The following is a 7,724-nucleotide window of genomic DNA, read 5'->3' on the forward strand; positions in this document are numbered from 1 at the left end:
CACAGCATTTTGCTGTGAAGTTTCAAGTGTAAAATGTTGGTCTCACGGGTCTCACGAAAACAGGCTGGTCTTACATGATCCCAAGTCTATATATATATATATATATATATATATATATATAGGGGCTCATTCAAGGGAGAACTGATTAGTTTGTGGTAACTGTGAAATCCAATCTCAACCACAAATCAATAGATAAACTAGGAAATTCATAACTTTGGTAATTTTGAATTAAAATTTTAATACAGGGAAATTTAGGTATTTTCTCTCCTCTCTACTCTCTTTTCTCTCCGTCCCCCGTCCTCCGGCCACCATCCTCCGGTGATACCACTGTGATACCTAAAAATATTGAATCTGTTAAACAAAAGACACAATGTGATACCCAAGCACATATAAGATGCATTGTGATATCACTGTGTTACATCTCTGATCGACCACACAAACGACCTCAGTGTGATACCCAAGGACATATAAGATGCATTGTGATACCACTGTGTTATCACCCGAGGACGGTGGCCGGAGGCCAGAGGACGAAGAGAGAAGAGAGAAGAGTTTTAAAATAACTAAAATATCCTTGCATTAAAATTTTAATTCAAAATTACCAAAATTATAAATTTCCTAATTTATCTATTGATTTGTGGTTGAGATTGGACCTCACGATTAATACAAACTAATTAGTTCTCATTTGATTAGGCCCCTATATATGTATGTATATGGAGAAAGAAAATGTGTCAGGTTCATACAAAAACAATAACCAAATAACAAATAAGGAAATGGTTGAAACACATGTGATTTACGCTAAAATCACGTGTGATTCACGTGAATTTGGCCGCAACCGGAGGTTGCGGACCATGTCTTCCACACGACTTTATGTTGTCCGTCATTGTAAAATCACTTGTGATTTTGCACATGAATTGGCCATTTTTGTGTTATTCTTTTAGTTATTATTCTCATTTGAACCTCCCTATATATAGGCCCCTTCTTTTGTCAACCAAAGAAATAGTACAAATTTTGTTTACGGGACATTTTCGTCTTTTTCATATATTGGTACCACATTCCTTAAATATCTCATTCACTTAATTATCACATTTCTTAATCATCTCATTTACTTAATTGTTTCACATATGAAATTTCTGATTTCATCTATGAACTTGTTTAAAACTTCCTTAATTATCTCATTTATTTTCTGGTTTCACTTATGAACTTTGGTAAAAAAAATTGGAACAACCAAAACTCATACATCGTACAACATTATGAACTTTAAACAAAAATCATTATTTTTCACTTATAAACTTTAAATAAAATCATTGTTTCACCTATAAACTTTCTGGTTTTATCTATGAACTTTGATTATTTGGTTTCAACTATGAACTTTAAATAAAAATCAATATTTCACTATGAACTTTCTATTAACTTTGGCTATTTGGTTTCACCTATAAACTTCAAACAAAAATCATTTGTTTTACTTTCTGGTTTCATCTATAAACTTTATGGTTTCACCTTTAAATAAAAATCAAATATTTTTATTGATTATCTTCCAAAAATAGAATATGATTATATTTCAAAAATAAAATTTGATTATCTTTCTAAAATAAAAAAAAAAATATTCCAAAAATGTCATTCAATTAATATCATTTAATTTGTTCCTTCTTTTTATCATATTTTAACCTTTCATTAAACCACAACCGTTGAAAAATGTCATTCAACTTTTCAATTTCTTTAAAGAGATTCTCTATATAATGGTAGGTAAAGGTTTTAGAGAGGAATTTTAAAGGGGTGCGTTTTTGTTAGCTTTAGAGACGCTTTTTTTGTTGGGTCGGTCGCAGTTAAAATATCGTGTTAGTGATTTACAATCCCAAAGTGATAACAATAAATCAGAGCGCAAACTGACCCAATACAACAAATGATTAATGAGATTTAAATATTGTATATTACGGTCTAACAATTCATACTGATTCACAAATGTAAAATTAGTAGTTATATCAAGTATACGAACAAATATCAAAGCATCACGTAAATACCTATATATGAATAATATATATAGGTTGGGCGGCAACCTATTTCTTGGTGATGCAAGTTGATTCCTCCCTAAAGAAAACATGTGGTTGTTGTTAGTTTTCAATCCCATACATCACCATGCAAGTTGGCAACATGGAAAGACCAAACATGTGGTTAATATTAATTTTAACCTCGTGCATTAACCACTTATATTTTGAGTTAGATGAGTTGTACAACATCTAAAAGACTTACCAAAATTAAGTTTTTTCTAACACTCCATCTCATGATGTGTAAATCACCCGAAAAAACAAAAACGCGAACCAATCCAACGAGCACGAACAATAGCTAATAGAGATTGACACGAGGTGACAAAATGCATTTTGACCGTGACGAGCTTAGGCTCGGTCATAACTCATCAAAGCCAAAAGCAAAAAACCTGCAAGTGTGCAATCTCAATAATACGAAACGAGTTAAGAAACCCAAACACGTACCAAGTAATAAATCCACAAAGATGTCGCTATGTCATATATAGTAATATTCTCATCTCTTTCACAAGATGCCGAACGACACTAACACAATCTAAGTTGGATCAAATTCGAGAAATACTCGAATTTTGCTGGTGGTAACGATTTTGTGAACATGTCTGCAGAATTATCATCATTTCTTCAAGTGCATCATTTTTGCATCATGCAAAGCTACCAAAAATGCATCATGTACATTAATGTGCTTTGTACGAGAGCTGAACGCCAAATTTGTAGCCAAGTGAATCGCATTCTGCCTATCATAATTAATCTGGAGAGTAGACTGCTTCAAGCCCAAACCAACCAAGAGTTTTTGTAAATGAATCGCTTCTTTAGCAAACTCAACCGCCACAATAAGTTCAGCTTCGGTAGTCGATAATGCAACAACAGAATGTAACCGAGATCTCCAATTGAAAGTTGTTCCACTTAATGTAAAAACATAACCAGTGGCCAACTGACATGATCACCTGCCTAATTCGTAGTAACCAACAATATCACAATTGTTTTGCATACCATAAATGAGACCGTCAGTTTCTGTGCTTTTCAAATAATGAAATATAGTTTTCACTGCTGCCCAATGTGACTTACCCGGATCCGATAGTAACCGACTAATCACTCCAACAGAATGTACAAGATCGGGACAAGTACATACCATATCATACATGAGACTCCCGACTGCACTGGCATAGAGAACTTTTTCCATCTCAGCTCTTCCAACATCGTCTACCGGACAATCGTCTTTTGTAATCTTGATGTGTCTTGGAAGTGGCGTTGAGGCCGGCTTTGCTCCATCAAGATTAAACTGCTTCAAAATCTTTTGAATGTAGCCCCGTTGTGTCAATGAACATAAATTAGTCTTACGGGTCTCACGAATTACATAAGAACCAATTTAAAAATAAATTTTTTTACATAATTTTTTTAATCAAATGCTAGGATTTAGAATATTGCTTCACATATATTTGTTTCATAATGTGATAGGTTCACATGTATTTGTTTCATCATATGAATATTTTTTATGTGTATTTTTCGTTTCATTAAGTGAATAAAAAAAGTTTTACATGCAATTTTTTTCATAAAGTAAACACAAGCATACTTAAAACAACATGTTAAATCCTAGTTTTTGATCAAAAACAATAATGTAAAAAGATACTTTTACATTGGTTCTCACAAATTTTTAACCTTTTTATAGTTTTTATCTGATTATTGTCCTATATATATATATATATATATATATATATTGATTTTAAATTATCCAACATTCCTAACCAATATATTTATTTTTTTCTTATTTTATTTATTTAATCTATTGAAAAATAAAGTGACACCGTTTGAAAATATCTGGGTTTTAAAGAAAATAAACATTCCCCATTTTTATTACAAATTTTAATATCTAAATTCCCACCATTTGCAACGATCTAAGCCGTTGCTATAAGAAGACATTGTACTCCGTCATATAAAAAATCGTCACTAGAAATCCATTTTCAAATGCTCTTTCTGAAGATTTGAAAAACACAATGGAGGGAGAGCAAGAGTGACCACCTAACGATGTCGTTTGGTTATGAAAAAGACTTTCTAGAAGTTTGACAATAAAATCCATTCCTTTCAATATATATATATATATATATATATATATATATATATATATATATATATATATATATATGCAACTATTTACATTTGTACAACCAAACTCAATTTCAACCGTCCATTTAATTTGATTAATATATGATTTCATAATAGTTTTGATTGTTTTCTAATATAAAGTATTAATCATAATCAATGAACTCTAGTCATCTTCCATAAATATTCAAATTATAATAAATGAACTTTTATCATTTTCATAAATATCTCAATTGATTATGTTGCATTGTATATACAAATGAACATGGTTGAATTTAAAATATACCCCATATATATATATATATATATAGCAAATTAGATTAGGTTCTCGTAAAATAATAGACAATTTTTATGTAAATGCAATGTAAATTATTTTTATTTTTATTCTTTGTAATGTATTTTTTAATTCTTTTTTTATATTTTAAACGACGTATTGTAAATATAAAATAGAATATTTCAAGTACATATATTCCTTATTCCCAACTTCTGTAGATTTTCAATAATTTATATTTGGTCAGTAGTTTACAAATTCAACTCGTATTTTTTTTATTAATAATAATAAGAGTAAATTACAAATTTGATCCCTATGGTTTATCGAAAATAACAACTTTCTCACCAGTTTCAAAACTAAAAGATGACCATCGTGGTTTGCAAAAGCGTCTGTATTTAGTCTTTTTCTCTAACGGTCGTTAAAACTTATTAATAAATGATAGACATTTTTAAGTTTCCATAAATTGCAATAAAGCCTTCAAAAGTTTTGTAAGTTTAATTTTGGCCACAATATTTCCATCAATATTCATAAATATCTTTGGATTTATTAATTGCATATTTGACCTTATTTCAATTATTTATCTTTACGAAATTATCAAGAAGACCCTACAATTAGATAACTGGTATTTTAAACAATACATTTTGTATTTAGCTTTTTGAGATTTTTGAAATGTTTATACACTTGGGATTTGATATTTTAATGAATTATTTTTAAATGGGTGGTTACGATAAATCACTTATTTATTTAGGTGATTTAAAAATAAGATTTAAAATGTCGTAATAAGAAGAATGACTACCGAGCACTTTCATTTTCGATGATTTATGTAAATTATATATTTCCTGCGGAGAGGTGTTTATAATAAGTTATTTAAACAACAAGAGTGATGCCTGATTGGTTTAAGCTTGGCTCCAAAGGTCAAAAGTACCAGGAGGTCACAGGTTCAAATCCAAGGAGAAATAAAAATCCCTTTGTTTTAGTAATTTCTTTTCTCATTAATATGGATTAAGATTCAAGCCAAATTCAACCACAATTCATGATTTTAAAATATTAAATTCTAATTTGTCACATCAATATCTTATAGTTATTTAACTTTTAATGTAGATTTTTTTTTAAAAAGAGGATTGCCAAAAATCCTATGTTAGGAGGGTCATCCAAATAAATTAAGCACCCTGAGGTTAGAGAATAATTCAAGAGGAGTCATCCCTATGAATTGCCACAGAGACATCTCAATCTTCCTTTATATATCCTATCATTCAGTGTCAATCTTTTATTTACCAATCAACATGGGATAGACAAAACTCAATTACAATTCAAGATTAAAGAATACTCAATCTTAGGGTGTCACATTGATGGTTGTGGTTCTTACTTTTAAATATAGAATGAATAAAGATTATATATATAATTAATTTTTAATATCGATTAACCCTTCTTGCAAAAAGAGAGTTGGCCAAAATGAACCAATCCCACGTATTCGGAGGGTCGGCCAAGATGCTCTACCACGTGTGTTAAGAGAATCAACCAAGAGGAACCAACCTCATGAGTTGTCACAAAGGCATCTCGACCTCATTTTACATATCCAACATTTTTTTCAATCTTTCAACTCTCAATCAATGTGGGATATATAACATTCAATTACAATTCAAGATTAAAGAATATTCAATTATTAAGGTGTCGTATCAACGGTTCCACTTCTTACTTTCAAAAACATATTAAAATTATCTCTTCAATTAATATTTAGTATAGATTAATTTTTTTCCACAAAAAAAGGTTGGCCAAAATGAGTCAACTGCATATGTTTGGAAGTTCAGTCAAAATGATCCAACCATGTGAGTTTAGACAATTGCTCAAGAGAATCCAGCCTCATGACTTGCCACAAAGGTATCTCAACATCTTGTTATATGTCCACCATTCATCGTCAATATTTCATCTATCTATCAATGTAGGTTAGACAAAATTCAATCACAATTCAAGAATGAAGAATACTCAATTATTAGGTTGCCACATCAATACTTTTATATATCAAGAAGATTTATGATGGATATTGATACAAAAAAATGACCATTACTCCGAACATTTAAAGATAAACATGACTTATATAGCCAAATGAACCTTTTAATTAACAAGGGGAACTCATATTTATCTTATATACTCATTTTCCTCATTGACGTATGGATCAACTGTAACTTTACCTGGTATGGACAGTTTAACTCTTAAGTTACATGTCTATGTATTTTGAAGACTTAGCCTGTATGAAAGATTTAAAATTTTAATTTAACCGTTATTATCGAGTAATGTTAGAGAAATTATCTTAGATTATGCAACATTTCTCAGGAGTGAAAGTCTTTTGAGTTATGGATCGATCAACTTTAAGACTTTCCTGTAAAGACAACTCTGACCAAATCTTATCAACTCTGCACTTGACAAATGACAAGTGTTCTTATGCATTTATTGCACATGGTGATATTTAAAGCAGAGCTTTCATCCCATGCTAGACTGTCTTTTGAATAGTTCTCTGCATGAATCAAGCAAATCAACTACTTGCTTTCTCAAAATATCAACTCCTGACTGTTTGTTGAGTGTTTTCGGTCTCAAAATATCAACTCTTGATTGTTTGTTCAGTGTTTTCGATCTTTGTATTCCAAGTGTAGTTGTTGATATTATTATCGGTAGTAATTATATTAAGTAAAACTAAGTAATTGTATTAAAACCCCTTTTCCACAATTACTTGTTGGTTTATTGTCATTTCATTCGGGGTCAAATATTTTGTTTTAATAAATTTATATAAAATATAATTATAAGATAGGTAAATTAATATTAATATATTAATATTAAATTATAAATTAATATTTTAAAAATATATTTATTAATTTCGAGCATTCAATGTTTTTCGGTAGTTTTTACATAAGTTTATTATTGTGTGTTAAAAGTTTAATTTATAAATAAGTTTATATAATTATTATTTCATTATATCTATATTCAATTATAACGTATTTAAAAAAGAATTTACTAAAGTACTAAATTTAAAATATTCATTTTTGGATAATATAATTTTTTTTCTTCAAATTGTTGTAAACGAATTTAATAATACTACAAGGGTACCCGCGCAATACACGAGATAAATCTTCATTTTAATGTTTAATTTTTATTATTTATCTTTGTCGATGTAATATAATTTTATGTGGTTTTGAGAAAACGATAATGTTTTTATTTTTTAATAAAATATACATTTGAATATAGTATAAAAAATAAAATAAACAATTCGATATTAATACTAAATTAACTATTTAATGGTTTTCATATTTTTGGTGTAACTTTTT

Source organism: Cynara cardunculus (assembly GCF_001531365.2).
Source record: "Cynara cardunculus var. scolymus isolate 2C chromosome LG 9, CcrdV1, whole genome shotgun sequence".
In the NCBI taxonomy this organism is placed as follows: domain Eukaryota; kingdom Viridiplantae; phylum Streptophyta; class Magnoliopsida; order Asterales; family Asteraceae; genus Cynara; species Cynara cardunculus.